This window comes from Piliocolobus tephrosceles, chromosome 12 (genome assembly GCF_002776525.5).
Source record: "Piliocolobus tephrosceles isolate RC106 chromosome 12, ASM277652v3, whole genome shotgun sequence".
Lineage (NCBI taxonomy): Eukaryota > Metazoa > Chordata > Mammalia > Primates > Cercopithecidae > Piliocolobus > Piliocolobus tephrosceles.
The window spans coordinates 4,564,506-4,583,143 of NC_045445.1; the positions used below are offsets into that span (position 1 = coordinate 4,564,506).

At 37.6% G+C, this 18,638-nt stretch overlaps 1 long non-coding RNA gene and 1 pseudogene across 1 annotated transcript in view; one reads left to right on the forward strand and one right to left on the reverse strand.

Moving 5' to 3' along the window:
- The window catches only part of LOC111535939, a 99,242-nt gene that overhangs the window by 17,640 nt on the left and 62,964 nt on the right, over positions 1-18,638 (reverse strand). The gene's annotated exons all lie outside the window — the stretch shown is intronic.
- Positions 17,557-17,659, forward strand: LOC111535945 (annotated as a pseudogene).

Genomic DNA, 18,638 nt, shown 5'->3' on the forward strand with positions numbered 1-18,638 from the left:
TATTTTGGGGAAGGATAGCAGAGGTGAAGTGCATTTCTTATCACACAGCATAAGGGGTTCAAGATATGAACATAAACTTACCAGTGATGTTAGTCTTGATTCCTTGGTTAAGGAGATTTCTGCCAGGTTTCTCCACTGTAAGCTACTTTAAGAAGTATTTTATCAATGTAATTGTAGAATCAGATGAAGTTGTAAATGTAATACAGAGAGGTCCTGTGAAACCCTCACTCAATTTTTCCCAATGGATACATCTTATGTAACTATAGTACTATACCAACACCAGGAAATTGACATTGGTGCAAAGTATTTGTGTAATTCTATGCCATTTAATCACATCTGTATTCTTGTAACCACCACTGCAATCCAGAAACAGAACTATTCCATCACTACCAATATCTTCCTTATGCTACCTCTTTATAGTTACAACTCCCCTCACCAGCACTCCTAACCTTTGTACAGCACCAATCAGTTCTCCATCTTTTTAATTTTATCATTTTTGAGAATATTATATAAATTGAATTAATCAGTATATGACTGTAAGGACAATGGCTGTGCTGCAGTCAAGTATAGGCTGAGGTACACATCCTGCACAGTATGACACAGTGGGATTGGAGCACAGGCACACAATCCCATGCATTATATAATCACAGCTATGTAGCCATAACATGGGAATGTTCATCACCTGGCTCTGAGCCATTATTGTCTGTGAGGTGCATAAATGCAGCACTGACAGTGTGAGGAAACTGCTGAATAAAGCCATGTCCCACCTACCTGGAACCTAACAGTGACCTTTTGAGATTGCCTTTTTTCACTCAGCATAATGCCAATGAGATCCATCCAAGTTGTATGTATCAGTAGTTCATTCTTCTTTTTTTTTTTTAATCACTGAGTAGTATTCCATGGTATGGATGTACCATAATTTTTTTTAACTATTCACCTATTAACCAAACACCTGGGTTGTTTCTGTTTTTTGATTATTGAAAACAGCTCTGCTATGAACATTCATGTACAGGTTTTTGTATGCATGTATGTTTTCATTTCTCTGAGAAATGTGTGTACCCAGTGTGTACCCAGTAATATGATTGCTGAATAGTATAGTAGGTGTATTATTAGTTTTGTAAGAAACCAATAAGCCATTTTCCAGAGTGGTCATACCATTACCCATAAGCAATGTGGAATGATCCATGCATGGAGCTATAGTGATATCACATTATGGTATTAACTTATATTTCTTTAATGGTTAGTGATGTTGACTGAACTTTTCATGTGCCTATTTGCCATCTGTATATCCTCTTCATTGAAATGTCTGTTGCTGTTTGCTGCTTATTTTCTAATAGGATTTTTTTATTCTATTGAGTTTTGAGAGTTATTTATATATTCTTTGTTGGATATGATTTACAAATACTTTCTTCCAGTTTACAGCTTGTATTTTCATATTTAAAAGGATCTTCCATAAAAACTTCCACAGAAAGTTTTTAACTTTGATGAGTTCCAATTTATCAACTACTTTTTCCTTTTATGGATCATGCTTTTGGTGTCAAGTCTAAGAATCTGTTGCCTAGCCTTAGATCTGGAAGATTTTCTCCAGTTTTCTAAAATATGTTTAGTTTTATGTTTTACAAACTTACATGATCCATTTTGAGTAAATGTCTACATAAGGTGTAAGGCTTAAATTGAACTTTGTTTGTTTTGCCTATGAATGTCCAGTTGTTCCAACACAGCACCATTTGTTGAAAAGTCTATCCTTCCTTCATTGAATCACCTTTGCATCTCTGTTAAAATTCAGTTGGGAATATTTATATGGGTCTATTTCTGGGTTCTCTATTCTGTTCCACTGATCTATATATTTAACCCATCTGGGAATACTGCATGGTCTTGGTTACCATAGCTATATAGTTAGCCTTAATGTTAGATAGACTGATTCCTCCAACTTTATTACTCTTTTTTCAAAATTGTTCTAGCTATTCTAGGACCTGTGTCTTTTCATATAAATTTTGGAATATTACTCTGATTTAAGTTCTGACAAGATCGTGGAAATCATCATTCCCATCCTGACAAGAAGCAGCAGGACAAACTTAAAAATCAATGACTTTTCATGAATCCTTCAGACAAATGAGGTTGTAGGGAAATCTGGAGAGTCAGGAACATCCAGAGAGACATAGCTGCAATTTTGCTTGCTTGGACAGGAGTCACTGGAGTCATAAACTAGTAGGAGTACCAAAACTGGCAATTTGAACAAATTGCTGGAGGCTGAGTGTAGACTACTATGAGAATGACAAATTGAGGACTGCAGGCATAGGGAAAACCCCAATATTTTGTTGTCTTTACCTTCCAAAAAATCCAACAAGTTCTTACAGTAAAGATCTGAGTAAAATTATCTTGTGGATCTGTCGACGAGAGTAAAAAATAATCATTGTGAAATATGCCCAGAGCCTTCCCCTTAACATTGGACAACTTTACAGGGGAAAAGATTTTTCTAGGGTCTTATCTGAGCTGGGGAAGGGCATTGCTCCTACCTACTCCAGTCCCCTCTAGCAAAACTGCAGAAAACCAAAGGAAAAAAACCTTGAAAGACAAGAGAGAGACAGAAAACAACTTATAAAGGAATAAGGAAAAGAATTACATCAGGCTTCTCAAGGAAACATGCAAAAAAGAAGAGAGTAGAGTGAAATATTTAGTCTTGAAAGAAAACAAAAACAAAAACAAAAACACCAACCCACAATTCTATATCCAGTGAAAGTATCCTTCAGAAGTGAAAGTGAAGTGAAACAGTTTTCTCAGAAAAACAAAACAAAAACCAACAGAAATGAAAACCAACTGGCCCTGCAAGAAATGTTAAAAGAAGTTCTTCAGGGGAAAAAAGTTACAGTGATCAGAAACTCAGTCCCACAGAAAAAAAGGATGAGTGTAGACTGTTGGAATATATGAAGGTAAAATAAAATATTTTATTTTTCTAATTCTTAGCTGATCTAAAAGAACTTTTTTTTTTTTTTTTGAGACGGAGTTTTGCTCTTGTTGCCCAGCCTGGAATGCGATGGCACGATCTTGGCTCACCGCAACCTCCATCTACCAGGTTCAAGCGATTCTCCTGCCTCAGCCTCCTGAGTAGCTGGGATTACAGGAAAGCGCCACCACACCCAGCTAATTTTGTATTTTCAGTAGACACGGGGTTTCTCCATGTTGGTCAGGCTGGTCTCAAACTCCCAACCTCAGGTGGTCCGCCCGCCTCGGCATCCCAAAGTGCTGGGATTACAGGCGTGAGCCACCATGCCCGGTCCAAATATAACTGTTTAAAGTAACAATAACAACAATGTATTGGTTGATTATAGCATATGGATAAGTGAAATAAATAGCAATGTCACAGAGGATTGGAGGGAAGATTTGATAATACTCTGTTATGAGGCACCTGCACTGTATGTAAAGTATTATAGTGTTATTTGAAGGTAGACTCGTAGTTAGCAATGTATATTTTAAACTGTAGGGCAACCACTAAAAAATTTAAAAGAAGTATAATTGATATTGTAAGAAAGGAGATAAAATAGAATTCTATAAAATATCAATTAAAAACAAAGAAGGCAGACAAGAGTTGGGATATAAAAATGAAAAATACAATAAATAGAAAATAGATACAAATGTAATCCATATTAATCTAACTATATCAATAATAACTTTAAATTTGAGTGACCTAAAGGCATCAATTAAAACAGAGGGGATAAAAAAATCAAACAAGACACAGCTATATCTTTTCTCCAAGAAATCTACTTTCAATATAAAGACATATGTAAAAATACAGAGATGGAGAAAGATATACCAGTCTAACATAAAAGAAAACTGGAGTATCTATATTAATTTCAGACAAAGCAGAATTAAGAACAAGGAAGATTATCAGGAATAAAGAGGGGCATCATACAAATTTTAGAACCAGTTTACCTACAAACAAACTTCGTTGAAATTTTGATTAAAATTGCATTAAACCTGCAGATCGATTTGGGGCAGATTTGACAACTTCACTGGGTTGCGACTTCCAATCCACACAGTATTTCTCTCCATTAATTTAAGTCTTCCTGATTTATTTCATCAGCATTTTGTAATTTTTGGCTTACATATCCTGTACATGTTTTGTTACATTTTGTTACGTTTATACCCAAATATTTCATTTTTTTGTAGCAATTGTAAATGGTATTGTATTTTGAATTTTGGTTTTGATGTGTTCACAGTTTTAGTATTTGAAAATGTAGTTGATTTTTGGGGGCTGAGATTGTGTTTTGCAACCTTACTGAACTCAATTATTAACTCTAGAAGTTTTATTGTAGATTCTTCGGGATTTTCCACATAGACAATCATGCCATCTGCAAATTGGGAGAGTTTTACTTTGTCTTTTCCAATTCAAGTGCTTATTATTTCTTTTTCTTGCTTTATTATACTGGCTAGAATTTCCAGTACTATACTACATTGAATAAGAGTGATGAGAGCACCTGTTCTTGCCTTGTTTCTGATCTTAGTGTATTTTTCACTTTTTCTGATGCAAGCATTTACCGCTATGTGTTTCCCTCTCAATATTCCTTTAGCTGTGTCCCACAAATTTTGATATGTTGTATTTTTATTTTCACTCTGATTAATTTATTTTTTGCTCCATGGATTATTGAGAAGCGTGCTGCTTTGTTTCCAGGTGTTTGGATATTTTCCTGGTATCTTTCTGTTGATTTCAATTCTTCTAAACTTCTTGAAGTTGCTCTAAGGTCTAGTATATAGTTTATCTTGGTATATGTTCCATGGATGCTTGAAAAAAATGTATATTCTGCTGTTGTGAGGTGGAGGTTGGTTAATAGTCTTGTTGAGTTCTTTTACATCTTTGCTGACTTTCTAATTGTTCTGTAAGTTGTTGAGAGAGGAGTTTGAAGACTCCCACTATAATTGTGAATTTATCTGTTTTCAATTCTATTGAATTTTGCTTCACATATTTTGTAGCTCTGTTATTTGGCACACACCCATTTAGGATTGCTGTCTTCTTGATTCACTGACCATTTAATCATTATTTAATGACCCTGTCTACCTTAGTAATTTTCTTTGTTCTTACGTCTATTTACCTAATGTTAACACAGCCATTCCCACTTTCCTTTGAACAATATTGGGGTGATATATCTTTTTACTTTCAACTTACTTATATATTAAATAGAAAATATAAATAGTAAATAGTAAAACTACTAAATTTCCCTTTCATGCTTTATTAGAACTGAGTTAGAAAGTCCAGCTCACACTCAATGAAGGGGAATTTATCTCTACTACCTGTAGGGTGGAGTATCAAATAATTTGTGAACACATATTAAAACCACCATAGTAATTAATACAAATTTGGGAGCTAATAGTTTGTAGCTATGTAAATATCTTGTCCTCTGAAATTATTACTGTGGTGTATTCTCTCATTACCTATTTCTCTAAGAAGGTCTAATTCTTTTTAATTGAGAATGGTATTTAGGAAACAAGATGTAGTTCTAGGTAAGCTTAATTCTACTTCAGTGTTGCTGCTTCTAGGCCCTCTCAGTGGACAGAGATCTGAAATACAGTCAGCCTTCAGTATCCACAGAGGACTGGTTCCAGAACTCCCTGTGGAGACCAAAATCCATGTTGGATACCATGAATGCCCAAGTTCCTTATATTAAATGGTGTAGTATTTGCATATAAATTACACACATCCCCTTGTATACTTTAAATCCTCTCTAGATTACTTATAATAGCGAATATAATGTAAATCCCATGTCAGTAGTTGTTAGACCATATTGTTTTTCCTTTGTATGTTTTTTAATTGTTATATTGTTATTTTTTTATTGCTTTTTCCCCCAAATACTTTAATCCACAGTTGCTTGAACTCACGAATGCAGAATCTACAGATATGGAGGGACAACTATATACATATGCATATACACATAGGTATATATCCAAGAATACATCTGCTGAATGTTTGTGTCCCTCCAAAATTTATATGCTGAAATCTTATTCCTAATGTGTTGGTATTAAGAGGTGGGTCCTTTTGGGAAGTGATTAAGTGATAAGGGCAGAAACCTAATGAATGCGATTAGTGGCCTTATAAAAGAGGTCTAAAGGAGCTTCTTAGCTCCTTACCCCTTCCACCATTTAAGGACACAGCAAGAAGGCACCATCTATGAAGCAAAGAACCCTCACCAGACACAGAATCTGCTGGCCCTTTGATCATGGACCTCCCAGACTCTAGAACTGTGAGCAATATATTTCTATTGTTTATAAATTACCCAGTCTAAGGTACTCTGTTATAGTCGCCTGAACAGACTGTGACAACACGGTATCAACATTCATTTCTGTATCTACTTATCTTTACATATAGACAGATAGGCAGACATATTTACTGGTTTTTCATATGGATCTCTCTGACGCTAATCTAGTACCACAGGGTTTAATTCTAGCTTTCACTCTTTGCTTATTTCTACTTTCTTTCTACAACAGAGTCTCTGGAATGCCTTTAAAAATGCAGATGCCTAGAGCCCTATCCAATGCCAATTAATTTGGATACATCCATATATTTTAAATATAACCCCAGACAAGACTGGATATGTAATTTGTGGGGCCCAGTGAAAAATGAAAATGTGGCGTGCCTTATTCAAAAAAACAGAGAAAAAGTGCCTTTAAAGGTACTAAAATATAACGATGTTTTCCTTTCTTCTGTGGTTTCTCATTCAACCTGCCATGGTGTTTCCTCTTTGCTATTCAATGTCATTCTAAGTAAAGAAAAACTAAAATTTTAAATCATTAATAGATATTTTACTGTTCATCTTTATATTGTACGACACAGTGATATCTTAAATTAAAATATCAGAGCATTTAACTCCTATGCAGAATCACCAAAATTGTACAATTTGTATTTCACACTTCATCTCTGGAAGGTGCCTTGAGCTGGCTGGAAGAGACTAATGCAAGTCAGATTCAGGAAGGTTGGAAGGAGAAAGAGAGGGTCTCTCCAGACATGAAGCAGGCCCAAAGGACACTCTCTTGGGCACGGGGATATTCATGGGCTAAGGGTAGACCCTTGAAGGCACCCAGGAGCCCCACCCAGTGACTTGTGTCTTGTGTGTGTGATTGGGCCTGACAACTATTGGGTCCTCCCTTCCACCACTCACCAGACTGACATGCTGTGCCTTATCAGAAGGCAAGGAAATTGGGCTTTAGCATCTCTCTTCCCATGGGCCCACCATCCCATCCTACAAAAGACAGGCAACTCCCAAGGATATTACAACCTCTTTACTAGGGTACACTTAGGTACCTAAATCAGGGATGGACAAGAGGCTTGCTGCCACTGTGTTTCCCACTGAATGTACCTGGTGCTGTGAGACAGGAGCAGAGATAATCGATGTCATGCCCTACTTAGAGGGGCTGCAGGGTGCATGCATCTGATCCTGACTCTCCCAACATCCAGGCCCTGCTGGGGATGGATGAACAAGTATGAGAAAGGGGGGCCCAGGTAAGGCCAAGGGCACCAGAAATCAAGGGAGTGGTAGCCAAAATCCCATCCTGGAGATGTGGGCAGTTGGTAGGAGGTAGACCCATATGTGAGTCAAGATTTCAAGCCCCCAGTACATGCTTCATTGTCTCATTATACTTCACTTACAAAACACAGGTTCGAAGATAAAAATTACTAAGTTTCAAATGGAAACCACAGAGCATTAATTTCCCAGCATGGCCCTCCCTTCTGAGCAAGGGGTCCTGTGTAAATGCACTGGTCACATGTCTATTAAGCTGGTTCTGATCTCTGGAGATCCTAATGTGCAATCATGGTTGAGAATACTGAGCTACATACTATAAAAATAGGTGGTCAGGTTGGTTTTGCTCAAACTCTCAGGCTACCAGAGCTTCCACAGAAAATAATGGATGGAGATACTGACCTAACAGTTGCTGAGAGGAGATCAAACTGGGTATCATTGCCTAAGGCAGTGGCATTATAGTGATCACAGTAAGTAAGCAGAAAGGTCAAGCCCTCAGTTTTGAAGAAAATCTCTAATTATCTCTCCCTCTCAGAGCCCATGGTCCTATCTCAGTGCCTGCCGGTTGCAGGTTGGCCTGCCCTGCCCAATGTGAGGGATTTTAAGACACAAGTTATACACATCTAATCAAATTGCAGGTGCCAGATAAGCCACCAAGGCCACCTTTCCCAGACTCTTCTCCTCTCACTTATTTTACCTACCAACAGGCCAAGGAAGTACCTCAGGCTGCTCCAGGAAGTCACTTGGGTCCTGGGTTCAGTGTTTATCAGCTAAATTCCAGAACTAGAATACAGAAACCCTCTCACCTTTGGCCCCCAGCATGATCAAGCTCCTCAAGGGCCTTCTTTCTTTGTTATTCAATCTTGACTCTTTTTAGAACCCTTTAGCCTGCGTCAACTGCTTGGCACATAGCAGGCACTCACTCAATGGTTGCAGCCTGATGGATTGGCTCACTTTTGGCTTGCTCATGGAACAGTTCTTACATTCTCTCCCCTAGCTTCCATTGCCTTCTTTGGCTCCTCATTCAGGCAGAATGCCTTCCACCTCTTAGCATTCTCTCTCTGACCTTTCCCTAGTACCCAAATGTACCTTTATGATACCAGTATAACTGCATTTACATTACAGGGCAAAGAGAAGTAGAATGAGTATATACCTGGAGATTTATCACAGGCCCTTTCTGACACCACAATCAAGTGGGGTTTATCACAAGATTGTAAGGTTGCTTCAATAATAGAATAATTCAATTGATATAACTGATCATACTAACAGTCTAAAAAAGCCACGTAATTGTAGCAGTTGATATAGAAAAAGCACTTGACAAAAGCCAACATCCATTAATTATTAAAAATAAATCTCAGCAAACTAGAAATAGAAGTAAACTTTCTCAACTTTAAAGAATGTCTCCAAAAAACCTACAGATAACATCATACTTAATGGCGAAAATCTAAATGTTTTCTCCTGAAGGCTGGTAACAATGTAAGACATCCACTCTCTTACCACGTATTCCATATTATCATGGAAGTCTTAGCCAACGCAGCAAGGCAAAAATCAATCAATAAAAGGCACACATATCAGAAAAAAAGAAAGAAAACTCTGTTTGTAAACAGCATGACTATCTACACAGAAAATCTCAAGAAATCTACATTAAAAACTCCTAAAAATAAGTGAGTATTATCAAGGTGATGGAAAACAAGTCAACACACAAAAATCAAGCATATTTCTATATACTAGCAAAGCACCACTGAAAACCAAAATTTAAATATGTGTGTGTGTGTGTGTGTGTGTGTGTGTGTATAATTTATAATAGCTTGAAACAAATTTAAATACTTAGGTATAAGTGTAACAAAATATGTACAGATTCTTCATCCTGAGAACCATAAAACCCTGATGGAAGAAATCAAAGAAGATTTAAATAGAGTTATACCATGTTTATGGACTGAAAGAAACAGCATAATTTAATGCAATTCCAATCAATATCCCATAGAACTTTTTGTATTTACAGATAAGTGGAATGTCAAATTTATATAAAAAGCAAAGGAACTAAAAGAGCTAAAACAATTTTTTAAAAACAGAATAAAACTGTAGAAATAACACTATTTGATTTTAAGACTTACTGTATATACACAGTAATCAAGACGGTGTGGTATTGTCAAAGGGAAGGACACATAGATCAATAAAACAGAAAACAGAGTATAAAAATGGCTCACATAAATATGGCCAACTCATTGTTGACAAAAATGCAAAAGCATTTCAGTGGAGAAATATGTTTTTTCAACAAATGGTACTGAAATCATTGTATAACAGTATGAAAAAAAAATAACATCAACCTAATCTTACACCTTATACAAAAATTTACTCAAGGTGGATTATAGATCTAAACATATAACATAAAACAATAAAATGTTTAGAAAAAAATAGGAGAAAATTTTCCTGACCTTGAGTTACTTGAAGAGTACTTGGATATGACATTAAAAGCATGATCCATAAAAACAGAAGCTGATAAATTGGACTTTATCCAAATTAAAAAATTTTGTTTAGTGAAATACAGTGTTAAGAGAATGAAAAGACTAGCTACAGACTAGAAGAAAATATTTTCAAATCACATATCTTACAAAGGTCTTTTATCTAGAATATAATAAAAAACTCTCAAAACTCAATAGTAAGAAAAAAGTTCAGTTAGAAAATGGGGAAAATACATCAAGAGACATTTCAACAAAGATGTGTAGATAGCAAATAAGCACATGATATTTTCAACATTGTCAACTATTAGAAAAATGGAAATTAAATCTGTGATGAGATAGCACTGCATAGTTGCATAGTTGCAAAAGAGACCTCATGGCTTTCAAAGCCTAAAATATTTACTTTCTAGGGCTTTACAGAAGCACTAAAATATGCACTTATCCACAGTGTTCTCAACACATCTGGTGGGCTACAAACAAACGCTGAGTCTACATTTCATGTATGGCTGTCAGGTCTGATCAGAACTCTTACCAGTATTAGACAGTATAGGAATTGCACAGCATTAGAGCCCAGGGTTCGCCCTCAGCTAAAACACAATCTTCCACCCGCCCCCGCCACTTGTTACTATGTAAACACCTCTTTACCCTTTAGGACTTAGCCCAAGCACCACCTCTTCCTGAAGTTTTCTCTGACCACTCATTCCCACTCCAGGCTGGGAAAGGAACCTTCTCTTTATTTCCATGATACCATCTGCATGCTTTTGTCACTTTGAAATAGTATTTGCTATGGTCTGAATGTTTGTGTCACTCCCAAATTCATGTTGATACCTAATCCCCAAAGCAATAATATTAAGAGATGGGACTTTTAGGAGGTGATTAGGTCATGAGGGTGGATCCTCATGAATGGGATTAGTGCTCTTATAAAAGAGTGCTCAGAGAGTTTATTAGCCTCTTGCCCTTTTCACCATGTGAATATGCAGCAAGAAGGGACCATCTATGAAGGAGAGAGCCTTCACTAGACAACTGAACTTGTTGGCACCTTAGTTTTTGGACTTTCAAGCCTCAAGAACTGTTAGTGATAAATTTACGTTATTTATAAATTTTCCAGTCTAAGGTATGTTGTTATAGCAGCCCAAATGGATTAGGAGTGTCTTATAACTGCTTGTCCCTCTCTCCAAGAGTATAAGCTCTTTAAGGAAAGGAAAAGTATCAGTCTTTCTATCATCACTACTCAGCAATGGTGATAGAAATATAGTGATGGGTATATTTCATAAGTGCTTTTTGAATGAATGGACAGATGGTTGGATGAATGGATAGACGAGAGAGAGAGAGAGAGAGAGAAACTGAGAGAGCACGGGTAAGTCCATTTCCTAAAGTCACACAAGTTTTAGCCAAATTAGGACATCCCTTAACAGCAATCTCATCATCTCTCTACTATGGGATTATTTGATATACTCTCTCACCCAAGCCACGTGTATGTGTGTGTGTGTGTGTGTGTACATGTGTGAACCTACTTTTGTATGATGCTGTGACAAAAGAGGACTTATTTTATCAGCTGCAACCCACAAAAGGAGACACCAAAGCCAGAGCCCAATTATCCTCATTTGATTCAGACCCTCACTATGATTGTACATGGTAGCCCCATTGTTAGGGTTGCATACTAACCCTGGATTATTACCTCTTAGCACTCACAAGATCATTCAAATTCCACTTGCCCTCACTGAACATATACTCTATGCCAAACTGAGCGTTGGATACTTTCACATCAAATGCCTCACTGAATCCTATACCAACCCTTGGAGGTAGGTAGTGATCATTACTTCCATTTTAGAATGAGAAAATTGAGGCATGAGTGCTAAACAGAGAACAGATACTCAGCTCAATGGGAAACTAGATAGTAAGGCACTTAAATCTTAATCTCAGATTATGCCATTTTGATTTCCCATTATGAAGCCATGTTATGAGTCAGGGAGTTATTAAAGGTTTAATTAAAGGTTTTTGGAAAGAAAAGTTTTCACTGCAGTAGCACTCTAGGTAGGGGAAACCTGGTCATCTGAGTTGATCCTGAATTAGGGGCATTTGCCCAAGTCATTGGCTTCCATGCCTGCAAGGTATAAAAGGAGAGATATCACCTGATTAAAGGAAAGACTCTCTGGTTGACCAAGGGCCTACGTGTTCTAGTGTATGGATAGGGGAGCTCATGGTGTCTTCGTCTGCAGGAGAAGAGATATTCTCAAGAGTTTCTTTCAAATTAAGAGACAAAAAGTGGAAGTAAAACAGAGAAGTGAAGGAAAGAAAAAACACCATAAAATGCCATTTCTTCTGCCTTAGCAAGATCAGTTCAACACAGTATGTCTCTCCTCTTGCTTCCTTTCTAATTTCACTCCTTAGATCACATATAAAGTATTTAGCTTTATGACTTTTATTAAGACATAATCATTAGTGTAAATCACAAGGTCAAAAAGCCATACACCTTTAGGGAAATCCAACTTGATGTGGTGATCAGTAATTTGTGTATTCAGGATCATCAACCCTACTGCACCTTTTAAACATCTATCAAAACTAGTGCTGATGAATGGAAATACTGCCTTCAATTTTAAGAAATCTTATGGCATAAATAATCCAAGCTCAGATAGCATTCTAGTGACAAGATAGGCCAAACCAAAATGGACTACACAAGTGTAAAGGCCTTGTGTTAAGAAGAGTTGAACCATATCTCACTCAGTGTAAAGGTTTTCATTTGAAGTAGATTTAATGTGGTCCATTCTAAACAGGCCCCTTGCAATTCACTGGGAGCTTTAAGAAAGGTGGGACACTTTAAAGGCACACTTTATTCAAAAATTCTTTGTTGGACACCTGCATACAAGAATGACAATCATTGGCAAGAATAAAGGTTTTATCTCATTTCCACAGTACATTTTATTTAATATGCCTCCAATCAGCAGTGCTCTACCTCTGGAATTCCAAGCTCAACTTGTATCTAAGCACTGTCAAATGAAAAGGAGATAATAAAATTACTAGTGTGTTGCAAGGTGATTAAATTTACATAATGACTCTGGATTTGATTAAATGCCAGATCCCCCTCTAAAAAAATTACCTGTAGAGGCATTAAATCTTTCAGCCACACACACTTCACTGCATTTACGCTTTATCCACAGAAGCTCCCGTTTATCTTAGCAGAGATTACTGCCATCCCACCACAGGAACACAGCATGCAGGTAATGCCTGGAAGCTTATTTAGAAGAGTGGCAGGGGCTCATGCACTGATTTGCAGAATAAATATCAGAAAAATGTGAGAGAGACAATCATTGTGTTCATCCAGAGAACAGAATGTACTAAAGACTCAGATGCAGACTTTTTCTACTCTACCAAAAATGGAATGGCTTCTTAAAATGCCATCCAAACACGTTCTCCTGAAACTCAAGGCTTCCCCACTACTAACAAATTCTAAGGAGCTTACCATGAGCTGGCCTTTCCAGGAGCACACTGGTGAGAATTGAGGCTATGGTGTGTCAGATTTGGAATCCATTCCTGTCAAGCTGGTAGGTAACTAATGCATGTTCTCTCATCCTAAATATCATCTCAAAATAGGATTGCATAGTGGAATATTTCCCTATTGCTTGTTTGCTGCATGGCCCTGGATGGCAGTCTTTGGAATAAAAACATCCACACAAACAAGTAAAAAACCTATGTATTATAACGATGACACACAGCCAAGCAAACAGCACCATGATACGGCTTCCAGAATACCCATCATGCCTACTGAAAAAAATTGCACAACAAAAGAGCTCTGAAATATGATTTGCTTCTAGAACATACTGCTGCAAATGGGTGGTATCAGCTAAGAGAGAAAAAGAAGTCTTACCACTTTCCAATAAAACATCAAGAATAGGGACTGTAGCATCAGCATGTTGTTGACTGGGTCCAGACTGCTTTAGTCAGATAAAAGCAATTACTTCTCTACTACGACTGATGTTAACTGGTCACTCCACATATCCCTAGCTTCAATAACAGGCAGAGTCTTGGCTGGACAACTACCGAAACCTAAACCCCACTAAAGCTCTTGCTGTTGTTCAGTGTTCTGTTATCCAACCCTTTCAAAGCATCACACTGTTTGCTATTAAATATGCACCAATCTCTTGCCAGTCTTCTGTAGAGATTTATTTTATTTTACTTATTTTCTATGCAACAAAAGCCACATTCGAAATCTTCTGTAAAGATTTAGAGGTAGCTATGGTCCACCCATGGCCTACCTACAGTACACCTGTACTGCATTCAGTGAAGGTAAGACTCAAGTCTCAGGTCAGCATTATCAGTAAATTGTAGAGTTAACCACAACTGTAGCAGGCGGGTTGCCTCAGCAACCTGTAACAATACTTTAGCATATGTCCGACCAAGAGTACTTATGAAATAAGCTATAAAAAGTGCCATTATTTGCTGGGCGCAGTGGCTCAAACCTGTAATCCCAGCACTTTGGGAGGCCGAGACGGGCGGATCACAAGGTCAGGAGATCGAGACCATCCTGGCTAACATGGTGAAACCCCGTCTTTACTAAAAAAATACAAAAAAAAAAAAAACTAGCCGGGCAAGGTGGCGGGCGCCTGTAGTCCCCGCTACTCGGGAGGCTGAGGCAGGAGAATGGCGTAAACCCAGGAGGCGGAGCTTGCAGTAAGCTGAGATCCGGCCACTGCACTCCAGCCTGGGCGACAAAGCAAGACTCCGTCTCAAAAAAAAAAAAAAAAAAGTGCCATTATTGGGCTATTTTTCATGTGTGTAACAATTTGTATATAAAAAGACCAAATTTTCAGTTGCCAGCACCAAGTAAGGACTACATACTAGTGGATTAAAGATTTCTAGGCATCTTTTACGGCACTTAAGAATATGTGTGAGTACAATAAATAAACAGTTTGAGAGGATACAGGATGTCTTTTAGTATTTCAATTTTTTTATTATTTGTTAATTTTTGTAATAATCATTTGGAAGGCTAAAACTGAAATTTGTTTCCCTGAAAAAATGTTTTTATCACATTGGTTATTATGGAAGAGTTATTGTGAGTCATGAAGCTGCCGTGTTCCATTTTTCTTTAAAAAAAAAAAAAGTCCCCAGGGAACTCAGGGAATTAAACTCATAAATTTAATTTCAATATCTGGTAAGCTGTGAGGACAATTATTAAGGCAGTCATTTATGAGTATCTAGGGGAAACCCAAGTGATAAACAGTAGTCAATACAGATTCTTCAAACACAAATCACGCCAAACGAAGCTAATTCCTGTTCATGATAGAATGACAAGCTGAATGGTGAAAAAGGATGGAGCAAAGTTAACATATCTTGGAGAGAGAAGCGTCTGATATAATTTAACCTGACATTCTTATAGGAATGTCAGAGAAAGACCATAAATAGAGCTGGTAAAGAGAAACCTGATGGCATAGCTAGACTGGTTTGGTGTAAGCTCAATGGAACATATTACAGAGTAGGATAAATTTCAGATGCAATACCACCCAGATCATGCATAACCACTCTTAGGTTATATCAACACAGACTGTAATCATAGTCAATGATTATACAAAGTATATGTAGTTACATACACTACTGGGGAGAGAAATGAACAAAATACATTATTGATATATCAGAGATGTTTAAATCAACTTATGTGTCACATTTTTTAAAGTCAAGTATTTCTCACAGAGAATCTTCACCAAGTGAGTACAAATGTAACTAGAAGGAATCTGTCTGTAAAAGGGGCTACTGAGAAAGAACCAAGTGCTATGATGACAGGAAACAGACTCCTTTGTGATTCTGAGGGGTGGGTATTCAAGAGTCCCCTTAATCTACAGAGCAAGTCCACACTCTTAGTCTAGTATTCAAAGCTCTTCATAAACTGGGTCGGACTTACCTCTCCAGTTGTATGCCATCCTGCTCTCCATCTTACCAGACTAATTGCCATGCATTCCCTGGGATTGCACACCTGCAGAATGTGTGGTTCTTCAACCTAAACTACCTTTCACCTCAGTGTCTTCCTATAATAATCTCATCACCCCAAGACAAAGCTCAAAACCACCTTCTTTCAAACAACATACTTCCAGATACTCTAATTCGAAATAATTCTTTACTCCTCCAATATTCCCGTAACACCTTGTTTAAATTTCTGTATAGACCTTTATTATTGCCTTCTTTGTATGAGAATTAACAGTGCACATGTCAATTTCCCATTACAGTGTGAACTCCTGGAGAGTGAGAGCCACGTCTTATTCATTCTTTATCTTATTCACAGCAGGCATTTGACAAATATTCATTGAATTGGATTGGATTGGAACTGGAATAAACACACCATCTAGACATTCGTTATTGGGAATGCTCCCACAATTCCAGGGCAACTGCGATTGGTTTGGCCTTTCCCTTTCCAGATTTTCAGGCTTATTTTCCAGTGCTAGAAATAAACTAAAAATAATAAAACTAAAAACATAAAAACAAACCCCTTTGTAACCATTAAATTTCTATCAGACAGTGAATAAAGGACAGTTATCTAACATCTGAAATGCCCTTCCTTTTGGATACTGAGGAACTTAGAAATGTTCAGTTCTGTGATTGGGCCATGATCGCATCCTGATTCTGAATCCCTAAAACACAAAGGCAAGGCAGCTGGAGAGCCAGGATTGGAGTCCACCAGAAGAAGGCAGAGATAGAAACTGTCTCTTAGTTACCAAGGCTTCTCTTAGAAAACCTCATTCACACAAATCTGAATTCAAAGAGGCAACACCCAGGGTGAGCAATATTGATAAGGAAACTACAGAACTCTGATCAGGAAAATAAAATAAAAGACCATTCCCTCTTGTGTCTTGGTGTTTTGGGTCAAAGTAGGGGTTGCAAGTCTGTATCTCTAACTAATTTACAGTATAAAGGTATTAAACAAAAATGCACAATAGCTGGAGATTCTGCCTGAGGTCTTCATAATGTCATTACACAGGAAAGACTGTGGGCTTCATACTGTGGGAATCTCTTTTTGGCTTATATTATAAGCAGGAAGTACTTCTTCCCACCCAAGATCCCTCCCATGGTTTAGCTTGTAAGGAAAAGCAGTTCCAGCATGAGAAAACTCAGTTCCACCTTCTGGTATGGAGTCTGGCATGCAGTGTATGTTCAGGGCGTGGCTATTATTGTGGCTTGCCACTAGAGAATCACAGGCTCACAGAAAAGCTAGAAATACTAATTTAAGGCGGGCAGTATACATACTGGTTAAAAGCATATATTTTAGGGTCAGATAAACCTGGGTTCAAATTCCAGTTCCTCCATCTACCAGCTGTGTGACCTTAGACAATGTCCTAAGGCTTCCTGTGCCTCATCTGTCACTTTGGAGATAATTACTGCACCTCCCTCATGGGTTTGTCATGAGGATTAAAAGAAATTATGCATATAGTAAATGCTTAAATAAGAGTGAGCTAGAATGAAGGCCAGTGAGGTCAGAAGTCACTGAACTCAAGTTCCAAACAAACAAGAACTTTATAGTTGATAAGGCCAGACCAGAAAATATGGACTGAAGCTGTAGGAGAAAACTTATGAAAAGGAGAAAATAAACTATTAGAAAGTATTGGAAGACTACACTTTCAGGGATCATTTCTATAGTTTGTTACTAGAGAAGTTTCTCTGAACGTGTAGAGCACCCGTAAACCCACAGCTAATATCATATTGAATGGGCAAAAACTGGAAAAATTCCCTTTGCAAACTGGCACAAGACAGGGATGCCCTCTCTCACTACTCCTATTCAACATAGTGTTGGAAGTTCTGGCTAGGGCAATCAGGCAAGAGAAAGAAATCAAGGGTATTCAGTTAGGAAAAGAAGAAGTCAAATTGTCCCTGTTTGCAGATGACATGATTGTATACTTAGAAAACCCCATCGTCTCAGCCCAAAATCTCCTTAAGCTGATAAGCAACTTCAGCAAAGTCTCAGGATACAAAATTAATGTGCAAAAATCGCAAGCATTCTTATACACCAGTAACAGACAAGCAGACAGCCAAATCAGGAATGAACTTCCATTCACAATTGCTTCAAAGAGAATAAAATACCTAGGAATCCAACTTACAAGGGATGTAAAGGACCTCTTCAAGGAGAATTACAAACCACTGCTCAGTGAAATAAAAGAGGACACAAACAAATGGAAGAACATACCATGCTCATGGATAGGAAGAATCAATATCGTGAAAATAGCCATACCGCCCAAGGTTATTTATAGATTCAATGCCATCCCCATCAAGCTACCAATGAGTTTCTTCACAGAATTGGAAAAAACTGCTTTAAAGTTCATATGGAACCAAAAAAGAGCCCGCGTTGCCAAGACAATCCTAAGTCAAAAGGACAAAGCTGGAGGCATCATGCTACCTGACTTCAAACTATACTACAAGGCTACAGTAACCAAAACAGCATGGTACTGGTACCAAAACAGAGATATAGACTAATGGAACAGAACAGAGTCCTCAGAAACAATACCACACATCTACAGCCATCTGATCTTTGACAAACCTGAGAGAAACAAGAAATGGGGAAAGGATTCCCTATTTAATAAATGGTGCTGGGAAAATTGGCTAGCCATAAGTAGAAAGCTGAAACTGGATCCTTTCCTTACTCCTTATACGAAGATTAATTCAAGATGGATTAGAGACTTAAATGTTAGACCTA